Source organism: Benincasa hispida, chromosome 2, assembly GCF_009727055.1.
Source record: "Benincasa hispida cultivar B227 chromosome 2, ASM972705v1, whole genome shotgun sequence".
Classification (NCBI taxonomy): Eukaryota; Viridiplantae; Streptophyta; class Magnoliopsida; order Cucurbitales; family Cucurbitaceae; genus Benincasa; species Benincasa hispida.
In genome coordinates, this window is record NC_052350.1 from 54,017,493 (window position 1) to 54,038,508 (window position 21,016).

A 21,016-nucleotide genomic window follows, 5' to 3' on the forward strand; every position below is an offset into this window, starting at 1 on the left:
CACTTGTATTTAAATTTCTGCTTTCAGATTTTCTACCAAACTGAGGGGGTGTTTGGGTTGTCGAATGAGAAATTTCAGCTAACCACATGTAGCCAGGTCATCAACGAAAGCCCAGGCCCATTATGGAAATTATAGGTTGGATCAGGTTGAGTAATTAAAGTCGCTCGAATTCAACCCAATTCAAGCCCGTGGAAAATTTGAGCCAAATTAAAGATTTGGCTCAACAACAATGGGCCCATGCTCACTTAAAGCCCATGGAAATCCTCTTTTAGGCATTGCTCTTTCATTTAGGGGGAGGTTGGAAGCATTGATGACGAAGTACTAAAACTCTGAAAACTTGAAGCTCTTAATATTTAAGACTCTAAAGCTTTGATCGACTTCAATATTATAACCTTCTGAAGATTGAAGACGTGGAAGAAGAAAACTTCCTTGAATTCCAGACGAGTAAAGCTCTGATCGATCTCAAGTTTACAGCTTTCTAGATGCTGGAAGAATTGAAGGTCAAAGCGCTCTAAAGATCTGAAGTTACAAAGACTAAAGCTCGAAAGACTTGAAGAATATAACTCCTTTCGAGCTGTGAAGATCTAGGGAATGTCCTAAACTCGCAGTCCGTACATACTATTAACATATTCTTTTTTTCAATAAAAGTATTATTGAGTATTTTATTCAATAAATTGTTGTTGATATTGCATTCGGTTATAAAAATCCAATAAACGAATCCATGACTATAATTTAACTTTATTTGGCGACATAAAGAGGATCAAGTTTTAGTATATAGCCAAAATGGTCTATAAGTATATGGATGAGATTGGGTACCTCATCCTAGTAACACTATTGGATGCAGCCTATTTTGTATACTAATACAAATGAGGTGATCCCAAAATCATTCATGTGGAGACATGTCAGTGAGGGCATCTTATGCATTGAGTTTACATAAGACCAGACCTCGAAATAGTCACTTTTTTTATAATGACCGTTTACTATTAAAACTGACTATTTCAAACTCACTAACCTAGGGTAACTCGATCTTAATCCTAAATTAACTATGAACTCCTATTTATTCGGGATTATCCTTTGATCTGCATAGGTGAGAGTAGTCCAACAACACTACTCAATAAGCCTCCCATTTTGAGGATAAGACCAGATAGATAGCTGGGAACATAGTTCTGCAAAATGGAATTTACTTCTACCCGATTTAGGGTTAGCAAATATATTGTTCTCTTAAGCACTGATTCTTGGTTTTGAACAATGGGGCCCCGCCCTCTCATGATTGAGAGGGATATCGTTTATAAGTTGAACTATAAACCAAATTTTTCAACAGAGGATCGGCGTGAGCTTAAAGAGCAAGGCGTGTTTAAAGGGGTAAAACGGTAATTTTGACCTAGCTGAAAATATGAAAGACCTTTGAAGGATCGACTTACTGATTATGGTTAAAATGGACATAAATATATCTACAGTGAGAGGAGTGCAACTATTGAGCTATAGTGGTGTGTCTCGGTAGTTAACAAATATTAATTAAATTTCATCTAAAGAGTTTAGCCAATTAATCTCAAATCACTGGAGCTCATGATTTGTAGGTCCATAAGGTCCATCTACTAGCTCATAAAATATATATCTTGGAATAATGAATTGAGGAGATTTGAATTGTTCAAATTCGAAATTAGGTTTTGAATTTGAAGTGTTCAAATTCGACTTAGGGTTTGATTAATTATATTCGATATAATTAAAACGTTTAATTTTTGTTAAAATTAAACAAATTAGAGAATTTAAAATATTTAAATATTAATTTAAATGAATAAGATTCATGTATGAATTAGGTGTTTAATTAATTATTTAAATAAAATGATTTCAATTTTGAAAATTCAAAATCATGTTTGATTTTTTTTTTTTTAAATTTAATTTTAGTGAAAATTAAATAAAAACAAAATAGGAAAAGAAAATGAAGAATTGGAAAATTCCATTTAGTGGAATTTTCCAACATTTTAAAGTTTGAGGTGGATTAACCCCTAATTAACACCTAAGTCCACTTTGTTATTGGTTGTTGAACTGTCATCAAGCTGATGAACTATGTGCTTGCATGAATTTGTTGTTTAAAAATTTCAAATTTTCATATTTGGAGTTAGTTCATGCATTTGGAAAATTTTCAGTTTGCTCTCCATAAACCTTCTTGTTTCTTAACCCAAGATTGAGCTCAATCTGAAATTCTACCTCTCAATTCAAGTTGAAGATTAGTAGAGAAGATCATTGTGGTGGTCTACTATCAATTTGAAGACCCAATTCGTAGAGGAGAAGAAGTTTTCAGCTATTCCTCAAAGGTATTGAAACATGAAACCCTCTTTTCTGCAAAAATTGCTTTAGCATGCTTTATAAACTCAAATTAAGTATTGATTATGATTTCTTCCGATGCATGTTAGTTTTATCTATAAAAAAGAATATAAATCCTTTCAAGATCTAAAGATTAGAGCCATAAAGCTCTCAAATTCTGAAGACGGAAGCTCTCAAGCTTAAAGACTAGAAGTTTAAAGCTCCAAAGGCTGATCTAAGATGATCAACAAACCAAAAGCCGATCCAAGTTGATCAACAAGTCGAAGCACTACAAGAATTTTGGCCTTTAATGTCGATTGGAAAAAGTGAAACTGGAGATACAATGTCGGTTAAAAAAAAAACACGGATCTTTAATGTCGGAGGTCTGATTTATTATTTCTTTTTCTTACTTTAATGAAAAAGACCTAATTTTTCTATTTTCATTCTCGCACCGCGAAACCATTTCATTTCTCTCTTACCCTAAGCCTTGGTCATGCGAAAGGCTGTCCGTGGTCCAAGTTTGGCTGTGCAAATCAGGTTGCCCATCGTCTGTCTATGGTTATCCGCCGTTCGTCCGTAGTCGTTCGTTCATGGTGCCATCCGTCCGTGGTCGTCCAACATTGGTGTCGTCCATCTATGGTCTGTTTTTAGCAGAAGCACGCTATTTTTGATATTCATAAACCATCTGAAGATCATCCACTACAGGTGGTGTTCATCCGCTACTGCTGTTGCTCGGTCGTATCGTCTGCCACCGCTGCCAATGAGATCGTCAACTGCTACTGGTTGAAACGTAAGTTTAATCTTAGATTTCTTTTTTTTCTTTTTCCTTTTTTAATTTTAAAAACTGGGTTACAGATTTTTTCATGTCATTCGTTGAACAAGCTGCAGCCATCGAGTACACCTTACTGTCGTCGATCATTGTAAGTTACAGATCTGTATTTATTTATTTATTTTATTTTGACATTGTTGCATTTGTTATCTTTTTATAGGTGTTCCATTCAGATTTGGATTGAATGGTTCAAAATCACTGTCATTAATTTATAAATTTGGATTCAAATTAATTCCCCCCACAAAGAAAACCAATTTTCGTTCAGATTTGGATTGAATGGATCAAAATCACTGTCATTATGAAACGAGAATACACACAACCAAAAGAAAAGTTGATGCAACTTTAATAAGACTGTTTTAAAGGAGGAGATCGTAGACAGGTCTAATCCATTGAAACAAACACCATTTTTCAAAAGACAAAACATCCTTGGCTCATTCCACAGCCAGTTTCAAGCTATTACCCATTTTCCTGGAACACATGTGGGTCAGAGTAAAGTTTAACCTTAATTCAACAACTACTTGAAGCTAAATTGGTAATGTAACAAGATAATATCCAAGATCAAGGTTGATAATGACTAAAACTGGCTTCGAGATAACCAAAGCTTCCTACAGGTATCATTTCATTCAAGGTGGATTTTATGACCAAAATGTAAAGAGTAAGCCAGCTACTCATTCAAATTATTAACAAAAAAGAAAAAAAAGTCAAAACACTGATGAACAAGGTGTTTGAAATAGAAAAATGGTGTTAATTTTATTGGTTGAACAATTTTAGGAAAAACGGAGATTGGGAAAGCTTACAACCTAAACAGTTCTCGCCCTTGACTGTGAGTGACTACTTTCCTTGAAAATAGACCTTTGCAGTTTTACCTGATTTTATGGGCATGACTTGTTTTTAGAGTAATTAAATTGTAGTTTTGATGACAGTTTTCTAGCACTGATTCATGGGCATTTATGGTACTTTTAATATTATGATTCGTTGGAAATTTATATCAAAAATATGTTTTAGCTTGGATTTATTGATGAGAATGTTTTGAAAATCCTGTTTTAGCTTGATATTTGTGAATGAGAGAAATGATGGCTTGGTGTAAGTATTCTATGAAAGTCTGGTTCTGGTATTGTGATTCTTGTTTGTGGATAAATTCATAGGTGGAAGACATGATCAATTTATTATTGGAAGTTGTATTCATGGTATTGTGATTCTGGTATTGTGATTCTTGTTTATTCATGGAATTAGTAATAATTGATATTTGTGAATGAGAGAAATGATAGCTTGGTGTAAGTATTCTATGAAAGTCTGGTTCTGGTATTGTGATTCTTGTTTGTGGATAAATTCATAGGTGGAAGACATGGTATGTTTATTATTGGAAGCTGTATTCATGGTATTGTGATTCTGGTAGGCCACACTAACCCAAATATTCTTCCAACACACATCGATAACATTAGTGTGCAACGGCTAGCGATTGAGGACCCTGCAACCCTAAAACCCTACAGTCTTAGTATAGTGACGACATTAGCAGTCAACGGTGATAAATTCTTTTTCAACATTATTTAGGACTCTCACAGTAGCTTACAACAAAGTTTTCCTTCTATTGGACAAGGATTAAGCAAATTCGGACACCACCAAGCAAAGATTTGGGTTCTTTTGGATTCAGAATAGTTTCAAAACTCTTCGAATACTTTTCAGCAAGAATATGAGACTATTTTTTTTAGACTTGATTCAAAGTGTCCGAATTGAGATTTAAAATTTCTTTGGGAGTCTTTCAAATATTTTATAAGTTCTTTTATATGCGTCGTGCAAGTGGAATTCTACTTCTGGAGTCTATTTGTTGTGTGCTAGCATGTTTTGGTCTTCTATTGTAATTTATATATTATTTATGACTACATATTGATCATCTTGAATCATGTGTTTTGGCTAAATAATAGCATGTTATGATGTCATGTAGTAGTGTAATAGCTTACGTGTGAATGAGTTATTAAGTGATATGGTGCATATGACTTTGTTGACTTGTTGAGAATGTTTGGTTATGCATATGATTATGTTGGAGGCATGTTGTTACTTTATGTGTTTTGATATGAGATATGGTTTAGGATTATATGGTAGAAATCATGCATTGGTGAGATTTTATGAGAAAGGGGTTGAGAACCTTGTGAACTTGTAAAGAAAATGTCTCAATGTTGGAGGCATGTTGTTACTTTATGTGTTTTGGCATGAAATTTTTGTTCTTATGTTTACGCCTCTCAACTGTTTGTGTAAATGTCTCAATAAAAGCCAGCTATGGTTTCACTCCAATATGTCTCTTTGCTCCTAGATTTTGGCCTTTTTATGTGTCTATGGCCTTTGAAATTCGATTTGATTAATGGTTTTGTTGTATATGATACATTTGTTGAATTACTTGAAGTTCTAGTGCATAATTACTTGCTACCTTTTGTGATAACATCCTTAAGAAAGGTAGGAGTGAGAAGCTGAGTGATGAAGCAATTAAGGAGACACTTGAGAAGGTAATTTTTACTGTGATTTGGTGTATCTCATTTGGATGTGTTTTTACTGTGTACTGGAAGTTTGCTGCTGTAGTTGGCAAAAATTAGCAATTTGGATGTGGGTAGTTGTTAGCCTAAGCATACTGGAAAATAATAAGTGTTATCTTCTGGACTATGGTGCTGAAATAGTTGTTTGGGTTGGAAGAGTGATGCAAGTAGAGGAGCGAAAAGCAACAATTCAAGTAGTTGAGGTAATCTTCTGTGCCAAAATTTCAAGTAATTAAAGTTATGGACAAGATTTATCAAACAATACTTTATATTTAGGAATTTATTGCCAGCCAGAATAAGCCAAAGGCAACTCGTGTGACTCGGGTTATACAAGGCTATGAAACACATTCTTTTAAGTCCAACTTCGAGTCCTGGCCAGTTGGATCAGTGACTATAGGTGCTGAGGAAGGAAGAGGATAGTAGCTGGTAGTTACCACATCTAATTAATAAAATGAGTTTTTTATTCTGCTTGCTTTAATTATTATTCAAAATGGTACTCTTTTTGTAAACAACTCTATTGAAGCAACAAGATCTCGATCTCAAGGGATTAACAAAATGTGCACCAGTGAATGAGGAAGTTCCACCGTTGCTGGAGGGAGAGGATATTGCTTGCAGAGGATATTGGTAAATTTTATAGTGGAGACTGCTACATCATTCTTTGCACCTATCACTCTGGTGAGAGGAAAGATGATTATTTCTTGTGCTCTTGGTTTGGAAAGGATAGCATCGAGGTTAGTTAGCATTTAGGGTTTATTTTGAGAAAATCTAACTATTGTAAGTTACATACTTAAACTTGGAATGTGGTGATACACTTGCCAATTCAGTTGAATAGCTAGTGCTGATTCTCTAAGAAAGGGAATAATGGAAGATGGTTTCCTTGATCTAATAAAAGTACTCTTGATTCTTGTAAAAGAATCATTGCTTGTAAACAAGTGTAGGGATGTTTTCTCATTCCTTACATTTTTATATCATGACATATTTAAGTGCTTGTACATAAACATATGTTTTTATTGCTGTTAAACCATTTTATATTATTTCAAACCTCAGGAAGATCAAAAGATGGCTACACGGTTGACGAATACAATGTCCAACTCGCTGAAAGGAGACTTGTTTAGGTACCATAAACATAAAGTATACGTGATAAATAGTTTCTATCTTTGGGAATTTCTTTATCATATGCTTTTTTCTTTTGGTAGAGTCGTTCAAGGCAAAAAGCCACCCCAATTTATTGCCCTCTTTCAACCTTTTGTGGTGCTCAAGGTGGTAGTCTTATAAAGCTTCTTTCTTAACTCATCTCTTTTGATTAGAATCACGTTGTAGTTTCTTTTACAAGGTTCTGATGTGGCACTGAGAGGGTCCTTGAGAGACACAGATAACCATCATTTTCTTAATGAATTCTGGTGTAGGGTGGCTTGAGCTCTAGTTACAAGAAACTCATAGCAGATAAAGCTTTAGCTAATGAAACTTACATGGAAGATTCTATTGCCCTTACTATGATATCACAAACATCCATTCACAACAATAAAGCCATAGCGGATTAAATGTAATAGATTTACAATCCATACATGAATAATATGTCATAGCCATAGTGTTCAATGATGATGTGTCATGTTATACTTTTTTACCCAAAAAATGGATTTGGCAAGGGAATTTTAAAAAACGGACAATAATTGATAAAACTGACAGATTCGGGCTTCAATGTCGGTTAAGAATTAAAAAAAAAAAGGTTTTAATGTCGGTTGCAATCGACATTAAAGATCTTTAATGTCGGTTTCAACCGACAGGCTTTAATCACTAAAGACCTTTAATGTCGGTTGCAACCGACATTGAAGGCTGTGTTATTGGTGTTATTGAAGCCCTTTAATGTTGGTTTAAAACCGACATTAAAGGGCTTTAATAACACTATATTTAATGTCGGTTGCCAACTAACATTAAAGCCCTTTAATGTCGGTTTAAAATCGACACTAAAGCCCAAATTTCTTCTAGTGAAGGCCGATCCAAGTTGATCAACAAGCCAAAGGCTGATCCTCTAAGAAGATCATCAAGCTCAAAGGTCGATCATCCAAGGAGATCAATAAGCTTACAGATCAAATTTTATTTTCTGAGAGAAAGCATCAAAGAATTATGTTTTAGAGACTGTACTTACTATACTGAAGAAATTAATACAAATACAAAGTTCAAATTTCTCTAAAAATTTAGTCAAACAGATTAACACAGTTAATGGAATCTCTCTATCTTTCATCTCTTTCTCTCTTACAAAATCTATCTAAAGACATCATGACATCTAAAGACAATGCTCCAAAAACTTTAAGTGACATTTACACAAAGGGTTAGTAAAACACTTAGTAAACTCTTGAAAGCTAGTCACTAACTGTCTTTGAATTACTTCCTCAAAGGGTTGTAAGCCTCCCCTATCTGCGTTTGTCCTTTAAAAATAATAAGAGCCTTTGGTTAATGTCTTTAGCTCCCTTTTGAGCTTAACTTCACTATTCAACTTTAACATATACTAAGTCCAAATTTAGTTCAACACATCATCACATTCCTTTTTACTCAACGCATCCCCAGTACATAGGTATTCAGTGCATTACCATCCTTAACCAGTTTTTACCTTTCGATTAGTTAAGTTTGGCTGCACGCATACCACATGCCCTAGCTTTCACTAACCTCTGGTGAAGCTAACACATCCTCGATAGTCATTCCTTTGGTAGGCTCTACTAACCTCTTCATGGCTCTCAATGCAAGCCTCACACTTAGTCTTTTTTTTTTTTTTTCCTCTTCCAAACCTTGAACGCATGGCATGGCAAAACCACCCTCAAACTCTCTTATTTCTTCTAAGTATCACTTCCACTTATTTCACCCGAGAGCATCCCTTTCCATACTTAGGAAATTTTCTACCCTCTTCCAACTTGCCACACGTCTAACTTTCTATTGCTTTAAGCTCTCAAGTTTCCTAAGCGTCGATTGCTCTTTACAACATACCTTAATATATAACTTGTTTCATAGGTCTCATCAAAATTTAAAGTAAGAAAAATGTGTATATATGTTAAAAGAATGTCATTCATAAATTTGAACTAGAGAATAAGATAAGAAATTTTCCAAAGAACCTTTTACAACAATTTATGCATTTTAATTCAATTCATATAATATAATAGTTTATTTTAGTATTGCAAGCTCCTCCTCAAAAAACACTCTTGATCAATCTTTCTTCTTTAATTACTTTTGAATGATAATCTACCATCATTTTTTTTAAATTATGTAACTAAGTTGTCACACCCCCTCCCAGATTTCGTCTCTTACCTAAGAGAAGGCATGATGACAACCGATAGCACTCTTTAAGCACACTTATTGCCCATTCATTACTAGTTTCCTTTTAAAAACATTTAATATTGCAGCCGAAAACTTAATGGAATTGATGAAATCACATACTTTGTTTAGGAAATCAGTTTACAAGTTTTTAACCTATATTTTACAACAATAGTCCCATCCTGACTACAAACTTTTATTCTAGTAATAATTCTATCTTGTGGCAGACCTCGACCACTCCCTACAACCTGGACTCTTCTGCTATATGCAAGGAAAACATGAAAATAAAACATGAGCTTTTGAAGCCCAGTGACTGGAATCGTAATTATAAGTCAATCTCGACTTATAACATCATAACGTGAGGTTATTACGCAAACCTCCATCTTGAATGAAGCTTTTCGCAAACCTACCTACACGTACGATAGATAGTTAACATTTCACGTCTATAAACGTTCATTAACTTATGTACACATAGTCCTTCCTTTCATGGGCTCAGAAGTTAGGCCCGTCGGCCCTCTAACCATCCCATGCAAAGGTTGCCCCCATAGGCTCACGAACTAGACTTCTTGGTCCCTTGACCATCCTGTGAGAACTCATCTTCGGCTCAGGCGTTAGATTCGTTTGACCCCCTGACTATCCCAACCCCATGCTCATCTCATGGTATAAGCATTCATTCACAAACAGTAGCATATTAATTCAAAATATGATAAAAGACTAAAAAAAGAAACCACTCACAGTGATCTGCTGGAATTGCTTTTCCTTCCCAGTTCACTCGGTTTCCCTTGATCTCCTGTTGAATTCTATTTCAGATTCAATTTCAAGTTCATATTACCCATCATTCCGGACCTTACCTCAAGAAATTTTCTTTTATAAAAATGTTTGAAAATGTCTTAACTAGCTTACCTTAAAGTTTTGCCTCGAGATTCTGTAAAACCCAAACCCTAATTACCTTAAGTAAGCAAGTGTAAGTTATGTGATGTCTTCCAATGAGTTTTAATGAGATTATGTTTTGGTTAGGAGTGATGGAGAAAGAAAGTAAACTAAAGAACAAGAGAACTCTCAGATAGCTATGTAGGAAAGAATGGTCAAATTTTGGCTAAGTATGGGAAACCAAGAGGAGACCATGCTATTCTATGAGATTTAATGCTGAATTATGCTATGATGGAGTGGGAAGAAAATGGCTTAATTAAATCTCAGCCATTAATCTTCATTAGTGGACTAAGTGGCCCAAGAAGATTTCACGCAGGATTTTGGGCGGTGGTAAGTAGGAAGGCCGACTTCATTTAATTGTTTTGAACAAATTACTTGGGCTATGTAAACCCCGAATCCCAATTTTACACTTAAGTGTGTTTTTTTATTTAAATTGTCTTAATTTTTCACTTAATTGTATGTCCCTATTTAAATTTGTATAAATAAGTTGGGTTTTAATTGGTGAAATTGTAATGAAATTTGTATAATAAGTAGGTTGATGAGAAAGTTAGTGTGAAATGGTGAAGAAGGAATAGAGATTTGAAAAGAAAAATATGGACATTGAGTTTGGGAAATTTGGGAAAAATTGGCTAAGTATGGAAAATTTATGTGAAATGCGTGTTGTGCACAAAGCACTGGAAGGCAAGTGACAAGTGGCATAATCGTGTAGAAATTGCACGGAGACAAACAATGTTCGCAGTAGCTAAGAGCGAGATCGTTGAGAGTGAGATCTGCGAGATCATTGAGAGCAAGATTTTGAGCAAGAAAGATTGGAGAGATAAGTTGGAGAGAAAGATTAGAGAGAAAGATGGAAAGAAAATGGGAGAGAGCGAGATTGGAGAGAGCAAGACCAACGAGAAAGGGAGAGAGTGAGATTTTGAGCTAAAATGTTAGAAAGAGCGAGAGTAACATGTGCGTCAGCCATGCCTTGTCCGGTGCTGCATTAGAACGTCACGCCCACGCCTCGCTTATGTATTGAACGGCCGAGCAAGCTTTTGGGCGATGTATTCGGACGCGTTGGGGTAGATTATGCATTTAAAAACCCTAATTTGAATACAAACAAAGCTTGAAGACGTAAGGGCAAACGTCAACTAAAATCTAGGTGTCCAATTAAGAGAAATTCTTAAACCCTAAGAAATTGTGTTGGATGCGTTTGAGAAGAACACATTGAACCAAGGTGAAGTCAGCTTACATTGACAATGGAAGGATTAAACATTTGGCCATGCAGCCAAGTAGGTGATGTCAATTCCACGAGCAATTTGAATGCCTATAAATAGGGAGTTGGAATTTCATTTTCAAATCACAAAAAAATCATAAATTTCGTAGAGAAAGTAGAGGGCAGTGAGGGTTCGAGGGAATGTGTCAATTTTGGATGAGGAGATCTTCCAATCTATTCGTGCGTTTGGAGTGATTCAAAAGCCATCTGAAATCTCTGGAAGTCTAGTTTTCATAGTAGGGCTTCCGGAGGAAAAAGCTCAAAGCAACTGGGCTGGAGGTTGAGAAGAAGGCAGAAGGTTAGACTGTCAGATCAGTCTAGGCCAGTCTTGGAGATATTGAGATTCCAGCCAAACCATGAGAAATTATGAGCTGAAAGTTTAGGGTAAGATTCCTAAGAAATTTTAGAATAAGTTTGTAGAAAGAAATATTTCCAAATAAGGTTTGGAACCATGAGTAATCTAAGATGTAAGTTGAATCTGGATTCTAGGGGTGAAAAAGGGACCCGAGGAGCTACTAGAGTGACAAGTTCCTAAGAATTCAAGGTGAGTGGCTAAAATGTTTTCGAACTAAAACGTTTTAAACTGGTTTAATTACAAACATTTTACAAAAAGCATGTTAGCGAAAATATTCTCATGCTTACTAGTTTTATAAAGTGGTTTCCAAGCAAGTTTGAATTGTGATTTGAACGCATGCATATTGTTGAAAAACTATTTACATATGTTGATTTTATCCAGCATGCGTTATCATCTTTAAAGCCATGTTGTATATGTGTTATACTGTACATGCTTTAAAGAGAAAAGTTGTTTATAAATAGTTTTGGTAAAATGCGATGCCGAAGTACAAGGAGAAGGCATCCACCCAACTTGATACTGAAGTACAAGGAGAAGGTATCTATTGGTCCTGAAGTACGTTTGAGAAGGTACCAAGCGAACGGGATACTGAAGTACGTTGGAGAAGGTATCCTAGTAGCTTGATACTGAAGTACAAGGAGAAGGTATTTGAGCAGTAGTACCTAATGTGGCCACAGGTGAATAAAGTCAGAGATTGAGCAAAAGAGTTCTCTCTGGATTAGTAGTCTGTGTTGAGATTATTTTACCAGTTATAAAGTACTTTGATATGAGAAACGATTTTATTGTTTTATGTTTAAAACAGCTTTACATGTTTTACGCTTGGAAAACGTTTATGCTGTAGTACAAGTACTGTAAAAGTTTATGTTTCAGTTAAAAACTCATTACTGAAATCATGCATGAGAATTTACTATGTTTTCTCGATCACTCACTGGGCGTAAGCTCACCCCGTTTTCAAATGTTTTTGTTTCCCTCCCCCCCACAAGTAGCGGTCAAATCCTCTGAAGACAGCTCAGTATCTACTCTTCCACTAAAGGACGAAAAGGCTTGTAACCATTTGCTAGATGGTTACTGTTAATATTGTACACATGTTACTATTGTTCATATAGGGACTAGGGTTTGTGGGTATTGGGACTTGTAAATCTAATGTTGTAAATACTCTAAACATATTAAGTTTCTAAGTTAATAAATTGTGGGCCTACAGCCGTTTCGTTGCATATAATTTGTAGTTGGTATCAGAGTTATTCCGCAAGAGTTTTTAGGTAGTAAGTGTCAGCCTAAGGGTTGATAACTGCTGCAGTCACGCCCTTCTCTAGGCTAAGAGGGTGATCTGGGGCGGGGTGTGACAGACTATTCGTGTAATTCTTGTGGCATTTGAAAGTTGTGTGCGTTTAGTTTCTGTGGCTGTGTTGGAGGGAAAACTTGCTGGAATAAGGATGGAGGAGCAAAATAAAGACGATGGGTTTGTTTCTCAGGTGAATCTAGGCCATCAATAAAGAATTGAAGCTCTAGGACAAATCAAGAAGATTTTGAGCTAAACATTTGAGGTAATATTGTAAACTTAGTTATAAACAACTTTGTAGATGAATCGTTTTAAGATGAGGCTTGGAAATCGAGTTATATATTTTTTAAAATTAAACTGGAAATGGTTGAACAAGTAGGCAGCTCCTTGAATTAGGGCCAATGATGAAATTTTGAATCTCCAGATAAAACGACGAGGAATTTCGAGCTGAAATTTTAAGGTAATGTTTCTAACTTGATTATAAGCAAGTTTGTAGAAGGAATTTTCTTGAGATCAGTTCTGGAAATTTAGTTATGAATTGTTGGAATTGAATCTGCAGTTTGATGCTCCAAAATTTTTCTAAGTGTGGGGAGTTGGACGATCAAAGGGTGCATTCTTTTGACACCCAATCCCTCCAAATTTGCTAAGTGTCCGACCCTCAAAGTGAATGGTAGGAGGCACAATGTGATGGTTTGGCATGTGAGCTTGATTTATTGAATAGGCCTAAAAGGAAGGCTAATGTAAACACTAAGTAGTATGCTTATATTTGTAGGTTCAACTCCCATTGGAAAAGCCTATCAAGCCTTAAGGAAGAAAACTTGAAGGATCTGTGAGTGACTATAAATGATTTATAAATGGTTTATAAATATTTTAATAATCCATGCTTTATTGACATTTACTTTTATGTTGGTTATTTTACAAGAAGTTCCAAGCAACGCATTTCTCTAAAGTTTATAAATGCATGCTAGTTACAAAGTTTATGAAATATGCTTTGGTACAATGGTTGAACCATGGTAGTTTTCAAAAGGAGATTCTATGACATGTTTATGTTACAAGTATTTGTATTATGTTTTAAAGCATATGTGCTCTTAATGTTGTTGAGCATGTGTTAGCAAATAATGTTCTTATGAAAACTATGATTTACGAGATCAAGATTTTAGTAAGGATGTTTTATAAAAATGTTTTCCTATCAGGTATTTTTAGCTAAATACTGAAGTACAAGGAGAAGGTATTCGAGCTGTACTACCTAGTTTCAGTTATGATATGATTCTGGTACTGAAGTACTTAGAGAAGGTATCAAAATAATTCACTCAATTCAGCGATAAGCAGTGGTACGCTGCCTCAGTTATGATCCTTGACATCAGGATCCAATTTGCTCTATGTGCACATATGATAGTTAATCAGTTCAGTAGGATTGAACAAAAGGGTTCTTTCCTAGCATTGGCTGTAAAGTGCTGAACAAAAGGTTTTAACCCCAGCCCAGGCTTATGTTTGAGAGATCGAACAAAAGGGTTCTCTCTTAAACATGATACCCGACGATAAGATTGAACCACGAGGGTTCTTTCTTAGCATTGGCTAGAAGGTGTTGAACAAAAGGGTTCTCACCTATGCCCAGGCTTATGTTTGAGAGATCGAACAAAAGCGTTCTCTCTTAAACATGATATCTGACGTTGAGAGATCGAGCAAAAGGGTTCTCTCTCAACCGGGAATCAGTTTAGCTATGTTTTCAGATACAATGGTTTTGAAAGTTTTATGTACACGTTGTTTGCCATGTTTTAGTTCCAGAATTATGTTTTCTAGCTTTCAGTTTAAGCATGAAATTTATGTTTTTATTAAGTCACTTACTGGGCGAGTAGCTCATTCTTTCAAATGTTTTTCTTTTCCCAAATAGTGGTCATCTCTCTAGAGGTTAGCTGTCATTCTACTCTGCCACTTAAGGACTCCAGTTAAAAGTCCAAAGTCTAGAGAGAAGTTTTAGGTGTTTACTCTGTAAACGCCTGTACATATGTGTTGCTCATATTAGAGACTAGTAAAATATATTGGACTGCTGAACTCTGTATGTGTTAATATGATGTAATTATGTTGTTGTTAATCCCTGGTGTTCTGAGGTTATTTTTAAAGTTTCATTAGTTTGGTGAATGTTATATATGTACTCCAAGGATCTAAGCAGGTTACAGATGTTAGTTAGGCAGTAAGTGCCACAAAAGGATTGATAACTACTGTCGTCACATTCACTTCTAGATTAAGAAGGGTAATCTGGGAGGGGGTGTGACAGATTCCCTGTTGAAAGTTTGGAGTCTCAAGTTCACTCTACCTGGCCCGATTGTCTTTTCACTAGTTAACACCTCTTGGTTTTCCTTAAATTTGATAGCCTTAGAGTTAGAATTTCCTCATAGCAGCCCTCATACCAAAACTACATTTAATTTAAAAGCTTTTGGTTCAATAGCCACCTGATTTGCAAGAGTAGTTTGGAATAACACCTCGTTTGAACTTGGCTCAAGCGTCTGTCCATACACTCTGCTCCGTCCAACGCCACTGTTTTGACCACCGCTCCGATCAGCGTTGATTTTCCTCCATTCAACGCTCAGATTTCTCTTATTTACTCTCACTCACTCCTTTAAAGTGGTCTTTCAGAATAGAAATGTTTGTGAATTGAAATGAAACCTTCTGCCCTATTTATAAGCACTTTACCCCTCACCTTAGCTTGACACCTCCACCTTTGAGCATGTCCAAACGTTCTTCTTTCAATCTGCCAACGCTCAACCTCACCACCTCCTGTTTGAAATGTCTCCTTCCTCTTTTTACAGCTTAACTTGGCCGATTTGCATGTATTCTCCTTCGTCCAACTCAATATGCATGGTCTTCAGGCGTTTCCTTCGATCGCCATATGTCCGATTAACTTTTCCAGCCCACAACTCTCAGATCCTTGTTGTGTTGTACATCGTATCTGTCTCTTATACACATCTAGATGTGTATAAGAGACAGCCATATGTCCGATTAACTTTTCCAGCCCACAACTCTCAGATCCTTGTTGTGTTGTACATCATATCATGCTTGACCATCGTATCGTTCTTACATCCCATTGTGTAGCACAATCGTTTAGTAAACTCTCGCTATCAACGATCTCGCGCATAGCCCATCGCATAGCTCCTGCACCTATGGTTTAGCTCCATCTTGTAGCGTCTGCTTACCGTGCAACACCATCGCCCAGCGTCCGCGCCTATTGTGAAACTCCCATCATCTAGTGCTCTGTCTATCATGTAGCGCTCACGCTCTTCATGTAGCGTCATCGTGTATTGCTATCGTTCAGTGCCCACGCATCGTCTAGCGCTTAGCTTATCGTCTAACACCCACTTAGTACTATCGTTTAGTGCTATCGTATAGCGCTATCATCCAGCTTCTACGCTTATCGTCTAGCACTTATGCTGATCATGTAGTGCCATCACCTATCGTATAGCACATCGCTTCACATCGTTTAGCGTCGCCTGAAGCTACACGATCGTCTAGCGTATCACTCAGCGCCCGCACATAGTTATACGATCGTCCATCCCCACATCTTACGCTTATTATCTCGCTCTCTCAGGCTCTTGCAGCCTCAACGCATGAGCAATTCTTGGCAATGCCTTTCGCCAATGCTTCGGCCAACTTACGCCCAAACCTCACCATCTCTACGCATGGTTGCCCTTGGCTTCAATGCTTAACTCTTTTCAACTTAGCCTATCTCATCCATTAACATCCAATGCACGATTCCTTTTTGACTTCATACTTAGCCTAATTTCTACTAGTTAAGGCTTATCTCCATACTTTTCAAGGAAAATCTATTCAAACACTTATAATTACCTCCTTTTCATCATAGGATTTCATGCTTAGTTAATTCTCTTAATTATTTGCTTAAGTAGGAAAATTGAAATCCGAGTTTTACATAAGTCGACAATATTTTTTGTGTGTAATTATGGTGGTGACCTATACCTGACAATTATCACGCCAAGATTTACATTTTTGTGCAATATAATGTGCTTAGAGTATTGGTTGCTTTTGTACACTTCCAAATATGGAGTTTTCTCCATTAGTCGATGATATGGATTTTTAACTTGATCCCATATATTTTGTGAATGTTAAACAATATTTGTGCATCCCTAAAATGATCAAATGGATAGAGAAAAAAGCAACTTAAAATCTAACATTTTTTAAAATTTGTGGAACAAATGTTTTTGTTTATATTTACAAAAATTGATATTTAATGTATCAATACTTGTATAATAAAAAAAAATCGAAAATAATCCTAAAACCTAAATTCATACTTAAGAATTCCATGTTAAACAAATCAACAACCTAAACATATAAACCCTAAATTGAGACTAAAATAATCCGCATCCCAAACGCAAACTTTTTGAATCTGTATTAACATACTTGCACCTCAAACATAGATTATTTAACTCTATCGACTATTATAACCCAACAAATTACAATAACCACATACTAAGGTAACAAACTCAACGCTCTAAATAGCCTCAAAATTTATTTGTTTCGTTATCTACTTTTACCCATGTTTTCAAAATGAAAGAAAAATTTGAATTCTTTTAAATTGTGCTTAATTTAAAAAAAAAATGATTATCAAAGAAGTTTTAAGAAGTGTTATTTCTAAGAAGAATAATGTTTTAAATGACAAAACTGTTAGAAATATTTTCACATATAACAAAATGTTACTATCTATCCGAGATAGACCGTGATGGATATTGATAGGCAGTGTCAATTGGATATTTTACTATATTTATAAATTAGTCGACTAATTTTTTTAATGTTTGAAAACAAGCATTATAAGAACTTACTTTCACTTTTCAAACTTTATTAAAAAATTCAAATATTTCTGAAAAAAATATCACAATAGCTAAAAGCTAAAAACCAATCGCGGATAAAGTATTTTTGGTCTTTTTTACCTCAACAGCATACAATAACTGAGCAGATAATTGAGAAGTCCCACATCGGCGGAACTGGCGGCAGGGACTTCACAAAGCGCTATTAATAGAGGACAATGGCAAGCATTTGAACATACTTACCTGGACGGGGTTTATGGGCGATCAGCAAGGTCCATGGCCTAGGTTGGTGACCTCCATTGCACATACCGGAGGGGTGCTCGCCTAAGGTCTGCCCAAAGTGGTAGAGCTTACGTCATAATTTGTGGCAGTGGGGGCCTGCGTTCGCGCGGCCCCTTCCAAATTCCTCAGTTTATCAATGTCTTCATCTTCTTTTAGGTATTTATTCTCTTTCCTTTACTACTGTTAGGTGAATTTCATCTTTGCCTTTTAAAACAATTGCTTCAACACTGTTCCCATTCGTTTACAATTTAGCGTATGTTAAATTTCCTGACCCCAGGTTGGTTTTTTTGTTTTTCCTCCTAAAATGTCAAATAGGATGTAAATGGAACGTAACGTGGAGGGAGGACTTTTTGTTCATCATGTGCAATGTGGGGATTTGTTAGTTTTAACTGCAACAAAATAAGGAAAAATTAGAATTGGAAGAGGCATTTGTAAAAACGAAAATGAATGAAAACTAACTTTTTTGCCGACTGTATGCAGTGGTAATTGGAGCCCTAATGTGATATCCATTTTAATGATTGGGCCAATCAGTCGTTCGTAATAGGGTTCGCGATGGGTGAGATATTACTAACGCAGTGGTGAAGTGCTCTGACGTAAGTTTAGTTTTTATTTTATTTTTTCTAAGACTGTCATTTTGCATTAATTCATTTTATAGGAACGAGTCATTCTGCATTAATACCATTGGTATTGGTTCATCTGTACCAAAATTTCAAGAATGAAATTGTTTCTCCTTTTCATATATGTACTCTTGTGAGTAAGCTGCCAAAATCTTCATAATATGCATCCTTTATGGGAAGCTGAGATTATTGATGGTTCTGAATGTTCTCTTCAGAATTCTCGTAATATGCAGGATATCTGTCTATTGTATTGTATCTCCAGATTGTGATGGATGACACTAGAAGTTATCCACAATTCTCAAATGGCAAGCAAGTTCTTATATCTTCAATAATGTTTGTCAAGTTCATTTTCATTCCCCGTTTGACCTTATGAGGTGCTTAACCAGTTGAGTGATATTAATGCCAGACATTTCTTTTGTGACACCAAATCTTATTCCAGGTTGAGGCATGGGATCTGTATTCTCCATCATGTCTATATAAAATGGAAGCGGAAGTGCAAACTTTATATTCTGGTCTTCTGTGAGATATTTGTTCCTGAGATTTTGGACTGATAATTGAAGAGTTTTTCATGCTAGATTTGCAGATTGGTTGGATGCAATTTTAGTGATAAGATCATTAAGAACAAATTCCTTAAATCGGGGAGGAAAAGGCATTTCCAGCCTTCCATTTTGACTGATGTATTTTCCTTTTTATTGGATTATTTGGGAGAATATTTTGAGAGTGTTGTTTGCAAGGGAAATTATGCACTAGTTTGTTCATGAACATGATACTTACAAAAATGAAAATCGCTTCTCTTTAGGAAGGAGGTTGAAATGTTCTAAAAGCAAAAATCAAAAGCATTTCTAAACTCATATTTACTTTTCATGAAGTATGCAGGATACCAACATCTGCCAATTTATTGGTCCCAGGTCCCCCAATTGACATAATCGATGATGAAGACCTTAGCTTTTTTTTAGAAGGCAGTGATGTATCCCGGATGCCATTATTTGTATCAGTTACACCTTGCGAAAGTCATGAAATACACACGGACAATATGTACCAGCATTGCAATCCAACCGATCAACCCATTTCAACCAGTCAAAATTATGGGTTTGCAACCATTCCGACACGCAATATTCATGCAATGTCTTTACTTGATGATCATATCGAGCCATGTAACTTGGGGGATGACTGGAGTGAAGCTTGGTTTGGTCACAACAATGAACCCAGATGTACTTCACAATTCGATACTGAATATGGATATAGACAATCTTTAGGACCACAAACTTCTCCAACACCTAACATCCATGTTCCAACCATACTTGCTCCCATCCTACCAGTTGTGATGCCTTTGATTCTAATGCATTCCACCATTTCAACCGAACCATTCGTTGATATACCCAAACCATCATAGGGCCCATCATACGACAACCTCATGACAATACCTCATGACTATCTGAATGACAATGATATAAAGATCGGTCAAATTTTCTTTTTGAAATATGATTTGTAAGTTAAATTATCGATACTTGCAATAAGAAAAAACTTTGACTACCGTGTAAAAAAATCAACAAAAGCTTGCTAACTATCCGGTGTTCGGTGGAGGAATGCAAGTGGAGGGTCCATGCAAAAAAAAATGAAAATTTTCCATCAAAGTGACGAAATATCCAAGCGAACAACATATTTTCTTGAAATGAGAGTTGGTAATCATCGACAAGCAAAAAGTTAGATTATTGGACATTTAATTAAGTCCAAATACGAACAAGTTGGTCGAACATACCGCCCAAGGGATATAATTGAGAACGTCCGACGAGATTATGGAGTGAACATAAGTTATGGGTAGGCTTATCATGCTAGAGAGTATGGATTGGTGTTCGCACAAGGGTCACCATAAGGATCATATGCTATTGCTAGGGCATATGACGAGGCAATTAAGCTTGCAAATCCAGGTACGATATTAGAGGTTGAAGTAGAGGACGGAAAATACTTTAAGTGCATCTTCATGGCACTTGGTTCGTGTATCAGGGGTTCTCTAAACTGCGTTCGCCCAGTAATCGTTGTTGATGAGACCCATTTTGCACGAGAAATGCAAAGGTGTGTTGTTAATAGCAACGTGTATCGATGACAATAACAACATATATCCTATCGCCTTCAGTGTTGTAGATGGTGAGAACGATGCATCGTGGACTTGGTTCATAACTCATTTGAAGACTTCGATAGGAGACATTCCCAATTTAGTGATTATATCAGATCGTCACATCTAAATTGTAAAGGCTATTGCAAGTTTATTCCCTGTTTCCACTTGTTTCGTCACATCTTCACCACTTGTTTCTCTTTCCATTGTTTCCTTGGTCGATCACAACCCAGTTATCAAGTTCAAATCCTCTTGGGAGAATGTTACCTTCTTCCCTAGAATGTTGAATGAAATAACATCTGGGTTTGCATCTGCTACCTCCCTTAACAGAAAGTGGTGCAAAAATTAGTAAGCAAACGCATAACAAAAACTAAACGATCGCATAATAGATATCTAAACGATCGTGTAACAAT

At 36.0% G+C, this 21,016-nt stretch overlaps 1 long non-coding RNA gene and 1 other non-coding gene across 6 annotated transcripts; both read left to right on the forward strand.

Moving 5' to 3' along the window:
• Nucleotides 1–4,413: 4,413 nt before the first annotated feature.
• Nucleotides 4,414–19,295, forward strand: LOC120071392. Of its 5 annotated transcripts, XR_005480235.1 has the most exons (6): nt 4,414–5,631; nt 5,800–5,861; nt 5,935–6,389; nt 6,706–6,773; nt 17,723–18,029; nt 18,189–19,295. It is a non-coding gene; the product is annotated as an uncharacterized LOC120071392 (long non-coding RNA). The 5 variants fall into 5 exon arrangements; XR_005480234.1 differs by having other exon boundaries at nt 4,416–5,861; XR_005480233.1 differs by having other exon boundaries at nt 4,806–6,084; nt 6,182–6,389.
• LOC120072406 lies at nt 17,827–17,990 on the forward strand. The gene has a single exon (XR_005480466.1). It is a non-coding gene; the product is annotated as a U1 spliceosomal RNA (small nuclear RNA).
• Nucleotides 19,296–21,016: the final 1,721 nt, after the last annotated feature.